Genomic DNA, 18,539 nt, shown 5'->3' with positions numbered 1-18,539 from the left:
CTCCCAAAAATACGATGAAACCAATTTTGGTTTCATCATAAATACGATGAAACCGATTTTGGTTTCATTATAAATACGATGAAACCGATTTTAGTTTCATCTTGGTTTCGTGAGAAATCACCGACAAGAAATTTTTTAAGAGGTATTATACATCTTCATGGATAGAAATACATTGTTGAAATACGATGAAACCGATTTTGGTTTCATCATAAATAAGATGAAACCATAATTGGTTTCTGCGCTTCAACAGCAATACCACCAGTTATGTCTCAAGACCCATTACTCAGCTTCACCTGGTATATCTTTCCATCTAGGTTTACAGGAAATTCCTCATTGTATTGCAGCACTTCATTGCACCTGCAACTACAAATTCACTTCAAATCCCATACCCACTGCATTACTGCCTTCCATTTCAGTTCAATCTCATACCTGAACACCACAAATGCTCCATCTCAGGCTCAGTTTGATCTTCAACTGGACCTGCAATATCAATATTAATTCAACCAGAGCAACACCAGTTCCTCCATGGATTCTGATTATAACCAGCTGCAGTTCATAATCACCACCAACATAGGCATCTCAGTTCTTCTTTACACTCTCAACCTGCAACTGTACTTAAAAACCATTCTCAAGCATCATCTCAAACCATTCTTCATAGAGAACCAACTCAAAGCCAACACCAGTACCACCTTCTCTATAATATTAACTTCAGCTGCAACCGGAGCTTACTAGCAGCATCAAATGAAACTCGTCACAAGACCCTGTCACTGCAATAACCATATCAAACCCATCACTGCAATAACCATATCAACAATACCAGCAACTACACTTGCACACTGCCAATCTGAAAGCAGCGGCAACAACATCTCCTAGCTGACTCTACTCAGCTCCACAATCCAATTCACCACCTGCAATTGCTTCCCATTTCAACTATAAGAAAAATTATAAGAGATATTATACATGTTCATTGATAGATGGAACCAATTTTGGTTTCATCATAAATATGATGAAACCATAATTGGTTTCATCATAAATAAGATGAAACCATAATTGGTTTCGTCATAATTCAACTGCACATGTACATGAACCTGCATGTTATTGATTCATTGACCTCCACATGTACATGAACCTGCATTTCATACTTTTATGACATAAATAAGCAGTTTCTTATTACTTAGCACATGGTTAATGGACAAGCTGTAGACAAGTTCGAAGTCTCTGATATGAGTTTTGTGACTATCAACACAAATCAAACATCCATTGTTGATTACATCGCATTTTACTAGCGACGAACGAAGGTCAACATATACAGAGTTGATAACCAAACAAGAACAAAGATATCAGGACACTTAGGAGAGTATAATCGGGCGAAAGTCATGCATATTGTGACAAATGAAATTCTTAAGCATGAGATTTATTTAATTTCAAGGTTGGGTAGGCTACAAACACTAAACAATTAAGATGCAAGCAACTTCCTGACACTGGCAGCATGTAGATTAAAGAAAAAATTGAACAAGGAGAATTGAGTTACCCGTGGCATATTCAACTATTTGAATAAGCTCAGTGTCCCTAACTTGGACGATAACATATGAAGTAGTGGACACTGCTGTGATGTTACCAAAATCATTGACTGCAGCTTCTTTACAGATGTTTTTTGTCTTGTTCAATTTAGCTTCTCCAATTCCCCTATATTCCAAAGATTGCAATGTTGATAACTTCTTCTCATGCTCAATATTTTCCCCTTCAAGAGCCTAAAAATCAAGCAACATATAACACATATAAGCAATCATTAAGACTAAGACTAATGCTCCATGTTACATTGAAACTCAACAAGACACCTAATGACTTCACAAGCAAATTAAAATCTGAATTATCAAAGGTCAAATTTCCAATTTATAATGAATTCAATGTTCAATATCCTAGTCTAGTGGTTCTAAATTTTGTGTCACAAACAAGCAGTACAATTCTGCATACCTTAACTTCCTGGTGTATCTTCTTCTCCCATGCCAAGAGTTGCTCCAATGTGGAAAAGTGACTCTTCGGACCTTGTTCCACAAGCGCGCCGGTATCCAATCGATACTAAATATCCAAAGGAGGTTTTGATATCTAGCTTGAACTCAAATTTGTCAAAAGACAGTTTCTGGTCAGTCAAAATGTGAAACCCCAATCAATCCTAAACCCAAATAAACTTAATTTTCATTCAAAAACAAAACTACAAACTTTTCATTTAGATGGGCATGACTAATTTCAAGCAGATTAGAGACAGGCTCACCAGCAACAACAGCTTTCTCAAGATAGTATTTGATACAAGCAACAATTTGAGCAAGATCTTTATGTCTTACCACCAATTTCATATTTGATATCTCACCACCACCTCCGCCGCCACTTCCGCCATGATTATGAACAGACTTATCACCCAGTTCCATATGCATCCTAATCCATCACCTGCAGTTCAGTTTAGCTTACAGTCACCACTGCCATCAACAAATCCATCTCAGTTATAACCTATGAACAAAACAAACAATCAAATCTATTAAAACCCAACACCACAAAACCCATTTCAGTTCAACATCTCTTCTTGTCGATCGACAACTCAATCCACCGCAGAATCATCTCAACCAATCACTACCACCATCAAACAACAACCAAAAGACTCATCCTAGTTTTGTGAAATTAGCATTTCCATTTGAATTTCACATTTGGTTCCTTGATTATAATGTTATCTACCATTTCAAATAAATTCTTCCACCTTAAAATTTTCATTCTCCTCTGTATCCACATCTAATCCTTGGCTTAAATGTAACCAACCAAATTTGATTCAGAAAAATTTCAGTACAGATCCATGTACAGATCCATGTACACATTCAATAATATACAGATCCTTGTCAAACTTCAAATGAAAAATTAGTTCAAAAATCATAAAGTCTTCGACCAAAAAAAGATCATCAAATTAGATCCCTCACAGACTAATTCCACCAACAAATTTGAAAAAAATTTAACAAAAAATTACAAGAAATTTGTGATTTCTTACCGCTATCGCCGATGAGACAAATTAGGTTATCAAATTTGACATCACCACTCCGTCATCTCTTCCTTGAAAATCGATCTCAATCATAAATTCGTCACCAACCCATCCATGTTCTTCTTGTTCTTCAATTGAAGTTACAATCGCAACCCTAATTTCAACAATTTATTCATCTAATCTTTCAGAAATATCAAAACATCACCAGATCCACCTGTGTTTTCTTCTGAATTTGAAAATGAAACTATGGTTAGGGTTTTAATTAAGGTTGGGGTGGTGGTGGTAATGGTGTCGATGGTTAAGGAATTTAAGGAGGCGGAGGAGGGTGGTGGTAACGTCTCTCGAATTCTTCACCTCTTGAATCAGCGTTGTTCTTCTCGTGCAGTTCCATTGTTGCTGCTGGTGATGATGATGGTGGGAGAAGGAGACGGAAGAAAGAAGAAATCAGAGAAGAAGAAGAAAAGGTCGAAGGGTATGTTTGGCTTTTTTAAAAGTAACAAAAACTAAATTTACACATTATTATTTGTCTTGGGGTTTTTGTCCCAGTTTTATTTGAAACGGTTTTTATTTGGTAGAAATAATATGACCGGTTTTTTCTTATCACTAGTTTGTTCACCTAGGGGTTTTGTCACTAGTTTTGTTATTTTTGAAGCATATGTTATCGCAGACACCTTAACTGATATGATAATTGCTTACTTGAACTTAAAAAATGCCCATATGGGTTAATACTTATAGTCTAATTTTTTCTTGTATACTTTCTCCAAAACTTTCAAATTATGCTCAATTGTATTATGTTTTTGGCAATTGTTTCACGAACAAGGATTGAAAATATTAATTTTTTCCAAATTAAAAACTGATTTCAATATGCACATCAGTTATGGAATTATTGGATTTGGATTGACAGGATGACTGGGCTTAAATTATCAACACAAGAAAATACTTTAGCTTACCTAAGACAATATTATGTGCACGTAAGGATTACATAACTATACATTTCCAACTTTGAATTTGGAACCTTCGTATGATTAGAGCATCCACAGTCACGACCAAATTTAGAGACTAAAACCAAATTTGGTCCAAAAGTGAGGCATAATGAAACGGACTAAAACTAAATTTGGTATGATTTTCTAAGGTTTGAGACTAAATGTAGTCGCCGTCCCAGACTATAACTAAATTTAATGGGACGTAGGTATAGTAAGCGTTCTATGTTAGGCGTAGATATAATGAGCGTATAGGATTAAACGTAAGTATAGTGTGCGTTCGAGTGCAGAGCGCTAACACAAACAACGTCTCAGTGGGACGTTAATACAAAGTCTTCCAACCTTAACGTTCACAAAATGTGCGCCCCACTTTGAGCATGAATAATACTCCCGCCTCATGTTTGTTTGTTCATGAGACTCTCTCAATACATCCATCTCACATTTGAACTCACACTTTGTTTTTTGATTGTGTCAACGCCTCACGTCTAGCGATGATAATACTTACGTCCCATTTCGGGCGTGAATAATACTTGCGTCCCATATATGCGTGCACAATAACTACGCCTAATCTTCATACGTTCACTATAACTCCGTTCACTATCAGACGTTCACTATAACTACGCCAGACCAAATTTTAGTCTTTTACCGTTGCACTTCACCTTCAAAAAAGCCAAATAAATTTAGCATTTGGTCTGCCTTTTAGTATTTAGTCACGTCCATGGTTGTGGTTGGTCTTAGATACGTTTTAAATTTATAGATAAAATTAACATAATTATAATTGGGTGCTAAATATCTTTTTATTTTATTTTTAAGCAAGTTAGTGCTCAATGTGATTAACTTATTGAATATATATACTTTACATCATGACGCAAAAAAATTGTATCTATTTCTTATTGAATATCTTTTAAAAATTGTATCAATGTTACTCCAAGTATTGTTATGTAAAAAAAAATTATTTCAAGCTTATTCCTTGGTATTGAAAACATCTATTTGGTAGTAGCCGGTAGGAAAACTAATACATTTCGGTGCGGTTATGATGTGGTCGGGCCACATACTTCAAATATGTGATCCATCTTTATATGTTGACACGTATTATAAAGTAGAAAATACAGTCTGCAACAGTTATATTGCATATGGTTTAAGTATTTTTTTTTGTTAGCTTCCTACTATTTCTCAAAAAATGAATCTTTTATGGGGATTTGGAAGGGGACGTTTTTAATTTATATACATGTCAAAAAAATAAAGATGGACCACATACTCAATGTATGTTTCCCGACCACTTCTTAAACGAAGGGAATAAATTTGATGGTCTTCGTGCATCAAAAAATATTGTTTTTCTTTGTGTTATGCATGTAAGATCTGAAATCATTATTTCATTTGGCCTTAGTTATCAGCAAGTTATCATCTATTTCCAAGTAATCTTTTTGCTCCAGTTCAAATATATTCCAACTTAGATCTTTATCCCTTAGAAATCAAAACTCATTTCTTTGCTAACAATTTGGGATCGGGTTATCACCTTTTGATACTGTTGCAATTTGTATTTTCTCATAGAACCCATCTTCCCTTATTTGAAGATTGCATTTTAGTGTTTATCGTAGTGGTAATGATATTAGCTAGTTAAGCAATCTTTATATGTTTGTCATTATGGTTTGTTTTGGTGAGAACAAATATATTTATGTTACTAAAACGTAGATTATCTTTTTGAAGACTCCTTAAGAGACCTATAAAGTTGACATCGTCAACTAATTAATCCGTATTTTTGGTTTTATATTAAATTTCTAAAAACACATAAAGGATTTTTGATGATATGTTATAGGGAGTGCGGTTGTGGAATATTGTAGGAGTTATCTTGTATCTTTATTAACTCCTTGATGAATACACTAAGTTTCGACTATGTGAAATCATCGAAACAAAGTTGATATGTTCTCTTTTAGTCATGAAGTATCTCTTTGAGAATTTCATTATGATCCCGCTAGTTTTCGTACCTTTGCCAATTTATATTGACAAAAAGGGGGAGAATTACTTTGTAGTTCACACTATATATATATGGTTTACGAATCATTATGTAGGGGGAGGGGGGTTTCATTGTGAGATGAAGTATTGACTAAGGGGGAGTGATACATATCACCGTAGTATTATTGTCAAAGTTGTGATACAATTGAACTTTGATGTTGTGTAATAATACTACGACATTGTATAACAATAATTGAGAACAACTGTTTTTTTATTGTTATGGCTACGGATCTTCCACAACTATGATACTGAGTTGAACACGTTCAGAATCACTGGAGTACTTGGAGTGACGAAGAATTCAATGAATGTTGAAGAACCAAGGATATCAAGCATTTGGATGAGAAGCTACAAAGTTTATTTATTTTGTAATCCATATGTATTGATAGGTTTGTCACTAAAATTGACAAATGGGGAGATTGTTAGAGCACTTATCGGTCGAACTCGCAAGCGTTGCTATCTCAAGCTTGTTTGTCAAGTTTAGTTTTCAAAACTATAAGTCTTAATTTCTAGTCTACTTATAGCTATGTCTCGGATTAAGATAGAATGTGTAGTTGAGCTCTTTAGACTTCACGACGTTCATCGATTGAAGACGAAGAACTACTAAGAGGAACTCGTGGAACTTCATCAACAAAAGGTATGTGGATACTTGAACTCATCTATCACTCAGAAGTCTATTCTATTCTATCTCCTATTGATACAAAAGTCGTATAGCTATATAGGCTTTACATTATACACATTTGATATTTCAAGCTGAGTTTAACTCGCTTATATCTTTATCGAAATATGTGTTGGTAAACCTTTTGCTTTAACCATGTTCATCATTATTCTTGACGAAAGTCAAAAGATGATCATGTGAAAATCACCTGGTAACATCTTACATGATTTGTGTGAGACGGTCATTTGATGTAGGCTCGAAATGTTTCGTATTGGTCATTCGATCACTTGAAAATTGCTTATAAGATAATAGTTTGTGTGAGACAACTATTGTTGTCTTCTAAGAATTTTTTAATGATTGAAATGGGAGTTAAGAGATAAACCCATGTATGGATACATTATGGTTTGTATACTTAGTGTACGAACTGTTTTGACGGAATTCAACACCGGAAGTTTCCATACCCGTTCGCAAGCTTATTCTACTGTTTAAGTCAGGGTACTAAAGTTTGGATACCCGTTCGCAAACTGATTTAACTGTTGAAGTACGGGAACCAAGTTTGCGTACCCGATCACAAACGGTTTCAACTGAATTAGGTATGGAGCTAAAGTTTGCGTACCCGTTTGTAAACTGTCGGCTTGTGACCAGTGTCCGGAACTTAAGTTTACGTACCCGTTTGCAAACTTAAGTGGTTCAAGTTCTTAAATAGGTTATGTATGATTTCATACTCATGAAAAAATACATTTATAAATTTAGGAATGCAATCTTTGCAAACCGTGGCTAAAATGTTCATGAACCGATTCTTTTGAATCAATCCGATTTTGCTTCAATTGTGCCTTGTATACTTCTATTAGAATATAAACAATTGAACAACTATATGAGTAACATAATTAGATTCATTTTATTACCAATTGATCTAGAAGTGTTAAGATGAACAAGGTTAAGAGAAAAGTGTTCATATGGCTAACTTCGGTTAACTGTTATTGAGCCAACTCAATATACACGTTTAGGTACGGTTACCCATATCTAAATGAAGATATATTTCATTTGTGTGTAACAAGCTAAACGGTGGAAAGATATGTGGTGGTCTACACTGACAAAAGGTTCTAACAATGGTTCACGTGAAGGAAAGAGATGAGATGAAGATAAGAAGATCAGAGAAACAGCTGAAGATAAGAATTGAAGGTCAAGATGAGAAAAGAAGAACATATAGAGGTTTCTTCTAAGTTGTACTGAGGTTTGTCTACGGCTGTAACTGAGATATACCAAATCTCCCACCTGAAAAGATCTTTCCACTCTTTTCTTGTCAGCTTGTTGCTTCATTCGATGTTGAGATTCCACTAAGGCAGATTTAAGTAAGTCACTCATAGCCTGTCTTTTCTGTAGATACTCCTCAGCATAAGAAGTAGACATATCAGGTGAAATAGATATGCCAAACTGAGGTGGTGGATATCCATATAAGGCCTCAAAAGGGGTAAGCTTCAGACTTGTGTGATAAGTGGAGTTGAACCACCATTCTGCAAGTGGAAGCCAAGTGACCCATTTGGATGGTTTGTAGCTAGTCATGCACATCAGATAGTTTTCTACACAAGCATTATCTCTTTCTGTTTGCCCATCAGATTGTGGGTGATAGGCAGTACTTAAATATAGTGTTGTGCCCATCTTGTTGAACAACTCTTGCCAAAAGTTGTTGATGAAAATGTTATCCCTGCCTGACACAATAGAGCTAGGAAGGCCATGGAGTTTATAGATGTTATCCAAGAATAGCTTAGCTACAGATAGAGCAGTAAATGGATGACTCAAGGGTAGGAAATGACTATATTTAGTGAATCTGTGCACCACAAATAAAATTACCTCTCTGCCCTCAAATTTTGGAAGTCCAGTTATGAAATCCATGCTTATGTGCTGCCATGCCTGGTCTAGAACATGTAATGGTTGGATAAGACCACCAGGGAGAGAGTTGGAGCTCTTATGTTGCTGACAAATATCACACTCCTTGATGTACTAGAATAATTCCCTCTTGAGACCCACCCAATAAAAGTACAGTTTATCCTTTTGGTAACTAGCTTGAGTGCCCGAATGCCCTCCCACAGAAGAAGAATGGATGGATGCCAAAACTTGAGTTCTCAAATCCCCAGTAGAGCCAATATAAATTCTGCCATTGTATAAGGTATTCTGTAAGGCCTCTGGTTAGGTGGTGCAGAAAGTGGTTTGAGTGGAATATGGTGGTCATGTGCTCTTGAAGGTGGTAGGGAGGTAGGTTCAGAAAAAACAGAAGTATAAGATTGAAGTAACTCAGTAATTTGTGGAGGAGTAGGGGTGGTAGTGGGGTTAGCATAAATTGAGTATAACTGACCTATCTGCCCATGCTTATTCTTCTTAAAAAGAAATTGGGCATCATTGACTGACATCATGGAGATTTGATAAGACTCAGTATGACCTTGAAGTATGATATTGTCGCCCTTTCTAGTGAAAGAGAATGTAATTTTATTAAAGTCAAACATGACTGAACTGATTTCTTTCATCCAATACACCCCAAGAACCATGTCACATCCACCTAGAGCAAGTACTCTGACATCAAACTGAAATTGATGGCTCTGCATTTGCCATTTGAGAGATGGCATCTTGCCTGACTTAATAATTTATGACCATTAGATACAACTACTTGAAGAGGAGTTGTTGGCTCAATGACACATCCACATAATTTGGCTACCTCAGGGTCCAAAAAACTGTGGGTGCTACCACTATCAATGAGAATAGTAATGGGCTTCTTTTTAATGACACCATGAATTTTAATAGTGGAATGATATATGTGACCAGCCAGAGCAGGTAAATAAATTTCAATCTCCTCCTCAGTGGTGGTAGTTGGTGGTGAATCTTCTGGGGAACTGTCTTCTGTTTCAAGAATCTCCTCCTCATCAGCAGCCAACATAAACAATTGTTGTCGAGTACATTTATAACCGGTAGTATAAACTTCATCGCAGTTATAACATAATCCCTTCTCCATACGAGCTCTCATGTCAGCATATGATAACTTTTTGATTGGTGGAAGGGTTGAATTGGCATGTGAAGTGGTGGGAGTGACAGGTTTAGTATGCTGAATTGAGTTGAAAAAAGAAGGAGAAGTTTTAGTGGTGGTGGAGGAGGGAACGAACATAGGTGTAGGTTTAAAAGGAAACTTGTTCTTTTTGGCAGATTTTATCAACAAAACTTCCTGCATAAGAGCTATATATATAGCTTGATCTAATGTTGAGGGTGAGAACATTTGAACATGCATACGTAATCAACAATTCTTCCTTAAGACCACCTATAAAAATATAAGTAAAATAGTCTTCAGGAAGGTGAAGAAACATAGCTACCATAAGAGCTTTAAGATCTTCAAAGATTTCTTGATATTCAACAACAGAACCAGTCTGATTGAGTTTTTTAAACTCACATACAATGTCATCATGACCAAGATCTTGGAAACAAGAAAAATATCCTTAACAAAATCATCCCAGACAACAACAAGTTTGCTTTCCTGATAGTCGTGAAACCACACATCAGCTATAGCATCTAAATAAATAGAAGCTAAGTTTAGCTTTTGTTCGTCATCCATGGTGTGCATCTGGAAATACTTTTTACATTTTCTTATCCAACCTCTTGGTCTGTCGCCATTGAATCCCGGAAACTCGATCTTAGGTTTGGAATGATAGTAACTACTCTCTCCATTAGATATAGAAGTGCGGTGAAACCCACTATTGTCTCCATGGTAATGAAAGAGAGGAGTGCAAAAAGCACCACCAGGAATTGCCCCTAATATTCCTCCGCTTTGATCTACACGATGTTCATCCTGGTGAGCAGATCTCTGATCTAGAATTCCATTGAACAAAAAGGACATTTTCTGTAAATACTCTTCATAAAGTTGCTTGTGATTTTCTGTAACTTGTTGCAGAAGATCTTTGTATTGTTGATCTAAGGTGACAATCGAATGAACTAAGTCTTTCTGTTGGGTAATGAGTTCTTTTTGCTGGTTTACTAACTCATCTTGCTTCACAGAAAAATTTGCCTGGTTGGTTGAAGATTCAATCTGTTTGAGGGTGAGTTCATCCGGACGTTTAGATATTTCTTCTAACCTCTCTCTGTTAGCCATGAGAATAAAAGAGAGAAGAAAATTTTTTCACAGGATTGCAACAGCTCTGGTACCAATTTGTAGTAGTATACACTGACAAAAGGTTCTAACAATGGTTCACGTGAAGGAAAGAGGGGAGATGAAGATAAGAAGATCAGAGAAACAACAGAACATAAGAATTGAAGGTCAAGATGAGAGAAGAAGAACATATAGAGAAATAGACAAGATTAACAGAAGAAGCAAGAAAAATCTTTACTCAATAATTCATTCCACAAAACAACAATTCGAAAAGAATAAAAAGGACAGTCACGTGAAAGAGAAGTTACAACAAAATAACTAAAGGCATATGTTCTAGACTAAGGGCTAACAAGGAGGGGTGCCCATAAGGAGGGACATAACAAGATATTAGCTTGAATCTTAAATCAGGTTTCATCTAACGGTGAATATTGAATGCTTTGTTACCAAGGTAACATTGATTGCAAACCCTGATTTGAAGACTATATGTTGATGGTGGATTTTCAACAAAGGTCAAAATCGTAAAATCATGATACTACATGTTTCTGACCCGGCTTCAGGAACGCATGTGACGATTCATATTTTACGATCCTCTCAGAGCCATGATGAATATGATTCTCGAAAAGCCTCCCACTAGCTGAGCATTCGATGTTGTGCATTTCATCATAACCTCTCTACATAGAAGAATGATCGGCAGTCCTCCTACATAATTATTTTTTGAGAAGGAAAAACGCCTTCAGGACGTCGGTGACACTCACTGTTCCCTGACTATGTAGAGAGACTGTGTATAGATTCGTGCGGTTCTCCATACATAATTGTTGAGAGGGAAAAACGCCTTAAGGATGTCGGCAACACTCGTTGTTCCCTGACTATGCACCTTTCAGGACAGGTATGACGCTTTAACTGGCTAATATCCCTTCTGCAATAGATTAATTCTACCGTGACATTCACCACTGAATTCCTAGAAGATAATCTATTTTATCTAATTACTACGATTCCATGGTTGAATCCACGGATGATCTCATGGAATGGTAATAGATAACTACTTTATCTCATTATTCTGATTTCATGATCGAATCCACAGCTGATCTCATGGAATGATAACAGATAATTTTATTACTCTGATTCTATGGTCGAATCCATGATCCCATAGAATGGTAATACTCATTTTATTATTCCGAATCCATAGTCGAATCCACGGATGATCCTCTGGATTGATAATAAATAACTACTCACATTTATTACTCAGTCTCATGAATCATTCTCCAATGAATTTCATAAATTAGTAATAAATACTAAACAACCGGGTATCTGGACTATCACCGAGTAAGCCCCAATATAATGGTGCAAGTGTGCTCAACAATGATGCACAAACGAGCATTCGAAAATATGGACAAACGAGGAATCCTACACAAAATAGGAGAGAGAAAGTAATATTAAAATAATAAAAGTGGCGGCTAGGGGACCTGGCCCACCGGCCGGCTGGTCATGCCGCCATGGCCGGCCCCCCACGCCTTTTTCCTTTTATTTTAATTATTTTATCATTTTTATGAACCCATGAAAAATCCTTGGTTCTAGCAATTTTCCTTGTTTGAGCAAAACTCATGGTTTCTCCATATTTTCACGGTTTCATGAAAAATAATAAAAATAGGGAAAGGTGTTGCGCGGGACCGGTTACCTGGTTGGCCGGCCATGCCCTAGCCGTGGCCGGTCCCATACCTTGCAATCCCTTATTTTTACAATTATTATTTCCCTCATCTCATGAAACTCCTCCGTTTGAGCAAAAATTCATGGTTTCTTCATATTTTCTCAAATATTGCTCAAACCATGAAAAGGCCAAAAATTCAAATGGTCACATGACCGACCAGGCTACTCACGCCAAATATTAAAATATTATTATTTTAATATTTTCCAAATATTGATCAAACGAGCAAAGTTCTACTTGCTCATTCGAGTAAAAATCGAGAATTTCAGTCAAAGATCAAACTCTTCTGAAAATTCGAGATGTTGCTCAAACGCACACCAGAAAATACCAAAACTCTCAGGATTGAGACACGGACGTTTTGGTGACATGGTCATGCTTCCTTGACCGACCAAGGCCCTCCCTAAGGCTTGCAAGGAGCCGGTCCCACACATTCTTATAATTTTGACCTAATTTGCTCAATCGCTTATATTGGGTCCAAGCGCTTTCCAATCAACTTGGAGTTTGCTCAAACGACCATCAGCTGGTCCCACGACCACCAAGGGCCGGTTTCATACCCTCTTGGTCGGTCCCTCACTTTTTCGTAATCAGGTTTTATCACCTAATGCTCAATCGAGCACTATTTTCAATAAATGATGAAACCGACATTTTATCATTATTCTTTCTCCAACCGGTCAACTGAGGGCCCTGGTGCACGATCACTCGAGCATTTTGGCGCCACATGGACGTCTATTATCCCATGTGGTCGGTCCCTCCATCACTCATGACCTATTTTCAGCAATTCATCAATTGACGAACAATTGATCAAAAATTAGGGTTTCGAATAAATGCTCCAAAAATCATCATTCTGAGCAAGATTCAAACACTAATAAATTTATGTTGATTCAGCAATCAACATATGGATTAATTATATAATATTTGGTAGTCTAAAAATATTTTAATTAATATTTTATTGGGTCACGTTACCAATAAATAATCCGTCGAATTGAGCAATACTTGCTCAGTTGCTCGAATATTGATCCAACTATCAGTATTTAGTAATTTATCAATATTCAGTAATTCGTCGAATTGAGAAATACTTGCTTAGTTGCTCGAATTTACAATATTTTCTCAGACGAGCAATATCAATATAAGAACTGCACGTATGTTCAATCCATGAATCACTGGGCATTCCTCACTCATGCTCAATTCAACAAAACTTAGGCTCACTGTCTAATCATTCAACAACTGACTAATTAATACACGTCTGTCTTGCAGACTTCACAAATCATAAGACATCAATCGTGGCACATGGAGGATATCAATTAGGGTTTTGGTCTGGTGGCCTACGGCACGTGGATTCATCCACGATGATAAAGGTGAGTAAGTCGTGCAAACGGTTGAAGGAGTTAGCAAAGTAGTGGGTGGACGGTTATCCAAGTCTCCGCACGACCTGGAACTGGTTTCACCACGATTTCCCACTCTTTCACTCAAGAAACTGTCACACTTACAGGGACCAATGGGTTTATTCTGACAATATAAATAAGTCTTTGGATCCATGATCGAAAACTTGCAGAAACCTTCAACACATCCACAATCCTTGATCATTATTTGATCCCGCACAATTCTCAGCTTCCCTCATACAGATCAACCCATCTCCCTCTTTGCGACCGAATTGACTCTGGAACAGCCATTGACTTTGTTTAGGCCGGAGTCCTATAGATTGCTCTCTCAAATCTAAACATTCCCTTTGCAGTGCATCTGTGTGAGGTTGAGCAGTTTTCTCGGTTGAGGAGTCTCGACAACACGTCCGTCTCTTCACTTCCCTAAAAAACCAGCAAATCTTTTTTCCCCATCTATAGATTGGCGACCAAAGTGAGAGATTAATCTCTCGGTTTCAATCTCACATTTTCACAAAGATGGTTGATCTTAGGTCAGGTTCAGTTACAAATCCTAACACAAACAACGCTAGCACTAGCAACAATGGTGGTACTCCAGAAACCGCTCCCACTCCCAACACCTGTGCTGTTGATACCACTCCTCCGCAAACCAACGTTGGAAGCAATCCTCTCTTCGGACGATCTCCCGAGGAAATAAGAGAAAATCCACCCACCATATCCGATCTCATGAAGGTCCAGGAAGTTCTCTCCAAAAATCAAACTGATATGGCTACTACTCATAAGGAGCTATGCAATTATCTCAAAACTCTCACAGACAAAATCTCAGAGAAAGCTAAGGAAGGGTCAGAGAAAGGAAAAGCTAACGAAACGGACCATGAAAATTTCACCAATCCATGTGGTGGAAGATGATGAAGCCTGCAAATTTGCAGAGAATCAACCAGAGAAGGAGACTGCAGGTTTCATTACTCGTGAAGATCTGGAACGCTTCATGGAGGCCCGAGGAAAAGACAAGACACCATCTGTTCATCGTCATCAACCTCCCTATTCCTCTAATGTACAGAGGATTCCTCTCTCGAAAGCCTATACTTTGAAAAAGCGGGGATCTAACAACCACACCCAATATTTCTATTAGCAATCTGTATGGACTAACTCCAATATACTTTCAAGAGAATCAACTAGACTCAATCTTAATAAAGTATATCAAAGAGTTATATCTCTCTTTCTCAATTCAATATTTACTCAAGCATCTGCGAGTCTAATTGAATACAAGAGAAATCACTTGAACGGTACCAAAAACCAATGTTCAAGTATCAATCAACAACCAAAGGTTGGATTTCCCAATTGATTGATTCAAACGCACAACCTGTGATATTTCAATTATAAGGATAAAAAATATAATGCGGAAAAGAAATAACGCAGACACCAGAAGTTTTGTTAACGAGGAAACCGCAAATGCAGAAAAACCCCGGAACCTAGTCCAGATTGAACACACATTGTATTAAGCCGCTACAGACACTAGCCTACTACAAGCTAACTTCGGTCTAGACTATAGTTGAACCCCAATCAATCTCACACTGATCCAAGGTATAGTTGCGCTCCTTAAGTCTCTGATCCCAGCAGGATACTACGCACTTGATTCCCTTAGCTGATCTCACCCACAACTAAGATTTGCTACGACCCAAAGTCAAAGACTTTAATAAACAAATCTGTATCACACAGAAAATTCTATGATAATAGATAAATCTGTCTCCCACAGAAATACCTACAAGTTTTTGTTCCGTCTTTTGATAAATCAAGGTGAACATGAACCAATTGATAACCCAGACTTATATTCCCTAAGAACAGCCTAGTATTATCAATCACCTCACAATAATCTTAATCGACGCAACGAAAGAAGATATTGCGGAATCACAAACGATGAGACGAAGATGTTTGTGATTACTTTTATATCTTGCCTATTGGAGATATTAATCTCAAGCCAATCGTTACGATTGTACTCAACACGATAGAATCAGAAAGATCAGATAACACAACTACAAGAAAGTAGTATCGGTCTGGCTTCAAAATCCCAATGAAGTCTTCAAGTCGTTAACCTACAGGATCTCGATAAGAAACCTAAGGTTAAAGGAGAATCGACTCCATCTAATACAACTAGTATCACACAGGAGGTGTGGGGATTAGGTTTCCCAGTTGCTAGAGTTCTCCCTTATATAGTCTTTCAAATCAGGGTTTGCAATCAATGTTAGCTTAGTGACAAAGCATTCAATATTCACCGTCAGGCGAAAACCTGATGAAATTCAAGCTAATATCTTTCAACCGTTGGATCGAAAACTTAGCTTGTTACACACAAATGAAATGCACGATTTTAGGTTTGTGTAACCGTACCCAAACATGTACATTTGTTGGTTCAACAATAGTTAACCAAATGGTTAGCCATATGAGCACTTTCATATCAACCATCTTCTTCTTCACCATAACTAGTTCAAATGACTCAAATGAACTAGTTAGAGAGTTGTTCAATTGCTTATAAATCTTATAGAAGTATACAAGACACAATTGAAGCAAAAATGATTTGATTCACTCGAATCGGTTCATGAACTTTATAGCCACAGTTTGCAAAAGCATTCCTTAGTTTATATAAATATAAGTTCACAAAGAAATCGTTTTTAGATATAACCAACTCAATTTCGCGGACTTAGTTCGCGGACTTAAGTTCCCGGAAGGAGTTCACAAACTCCAGCAGAATTTCTCGGGATGAGAACTTCCGCCAGTTCGCGGACTGGGTTCGCGGTCTGAGTTCGCGGACTGAGCTCTAAACTCTTGTTCCGGATTTCCTGATCAACAAATTACGCATACTTTGGTTCAAGGAATAAGGACTTATACATATATGTGTTGCCACACAATGCTTATATCCAACATTGGTTATATAATCTAAACTCTCATTTCAATCATTGAAATATTCTTAGAGGACGTTATATAGTTGTTATTCACAAACCATTTTTCATCAAATCCATTTTAAAAGTGATTGAAACATAACATGACTTTCGTCACTAGGTAAAGATGAACTTGGCCAAAGCGAAAGCTTACCAACACGTATTTAGAGAAATAAATAAGCGAGATAAACTCGGCTCGAAATAACAAGTGTGTATAATCAAATTCTATATAGCAAAACGACTTTTGTCTCAATATAGGAGATAAAGTAGATAGAATTTTTAGTGATAGATAAGTTCAAGTCTCCACATACCTTTTAGTCGATGAAGTTCCACCAGTTCCTTGAGTAGTTCTTCGTCTTGTATGATGATTTCCATGGAGTTCTTGAGCTCAACTACACTTTCTATCCTAGTCCGAGACTTAGCTATAGTAGACTAGAAATCAAGACTTATAGTTTTGATCACTAACATTGACAAACATGCTTGAGATAGCAACACATGCGAGTTCGACCGAGTAGTGCTCTAACAATCTCCCCCTTTGTCAATTTTAGTGACAAAACTATCAATACATATGGAATACAGAAATAAATGAATAAACTTTTGTAGCTCCTGCTCCACATGCCTAATCTTCAACATTACTCGAAATCTTCGTCACTTCCAAGTACTCCAATGATCCCAAAGTTTGTAAGTTCAGCATCATCGTTGTTGAAAATCCGTAGCTATAACAATGAGAAAACAAGTATTCTCAATCATTGTTATACATTGTCATAGTATCATTATGCAGCATCAAAGTTCAATTGTATCACAACTTCGACAACAATACTATGGTGATATGTATCACTCCCCCTTAGTCATTACTCAATCTCACATGGAAACCATTCCCTCTTAGATAATGATCCGAAAACCATATGTATTTGTAGTGTGAACTACATACTAATTCTTCCCCTTTTTGTCAATAAAATTAGCAAAGGTACGAAAACGGGATCCTAATGAAATTTCCAAAAGAGACATTTCATGACCAAAATAAAGCACATATCAACTTGTTTAGATGCAATCATATAGCCGAAGTTAAATGCTTTCATCAAGGAGTTTATAAAGATACAAGATAACCCCTACAATATCCCACATCCGCACTCCCCACAAAGATTTGGCAATTAGCACAAGTTCAATTAAGAACTCTCCCCAATAAAATGTCATTCCAGTAAGAACAACAAGAGCGACCTTAGTTTCAGAAGAAAATAAAGATTTCTTTGGACATAAAAAATCACATACGAGTATGAATTTGAATCCAAAAATAAATACTCAATGAGATTAATCACAAGAGAACCCATAATTAATCTAATCGGAAATATACAATCAAATTAACCACAAAAAGTGATGAATTTAATTGATTAAGCTCAACATAAGAGAACTTACGGAGCCTCTCAGTATATAAACATAAAATTATGGATCAGGGAAGATCAATACTGCGAAATACACAAGGATTAATTCTATTTTCCATCACTATTTGCACAATAACATACAATAGACATAATCCTTGTAACAAAAGATTTTAACATATCTGCCATCAATAAATGACATAATAGTCTTAACTTTTGTGTTGTCAAAAGTTCATTCATTCTTTTATCAATACATGCATATCGACATATGAAAGACTTAACTTTTGACACGGTATGTGACAATCATAGTTCACGGACGCAAACATACATATCCCATAACAAATTGCAATATAAAA

General features: G+C 36.7%; 1 pseudogene; it reads right to left on the bottom strand.

Annotated features, from left to right (window-relative positions):
• Nucleotides 1–1,095: 1,095 nt before the first annotated feature.
• Nucleotides 1,096–2,426, bottom strand: LOC113278873 (annotated as a pseudogene).
• Between the last annotated feature and the right edge of the window lie 16,113 nt (nt 2,427–18,539).

Source organism: Papaver somniferum, chromosome 5 (assembly GCF_003573695.1).
Source record: "Papaver somniferum cultivar HN1 chromosome 5, ASM357369v1, whole genome shotgun sequence".
Lineage (NCBI taxonomy): Eukaryota > Viridiplantae > Streptophyta > Magnoliopsida > Ranunculales > Papaveraceae > Papaver > Papaver somniferum.
Note: the sequence above shows the minus strand (reverse complement) of the source record. Positions and strands in the feature narration are given on the sequence as shown.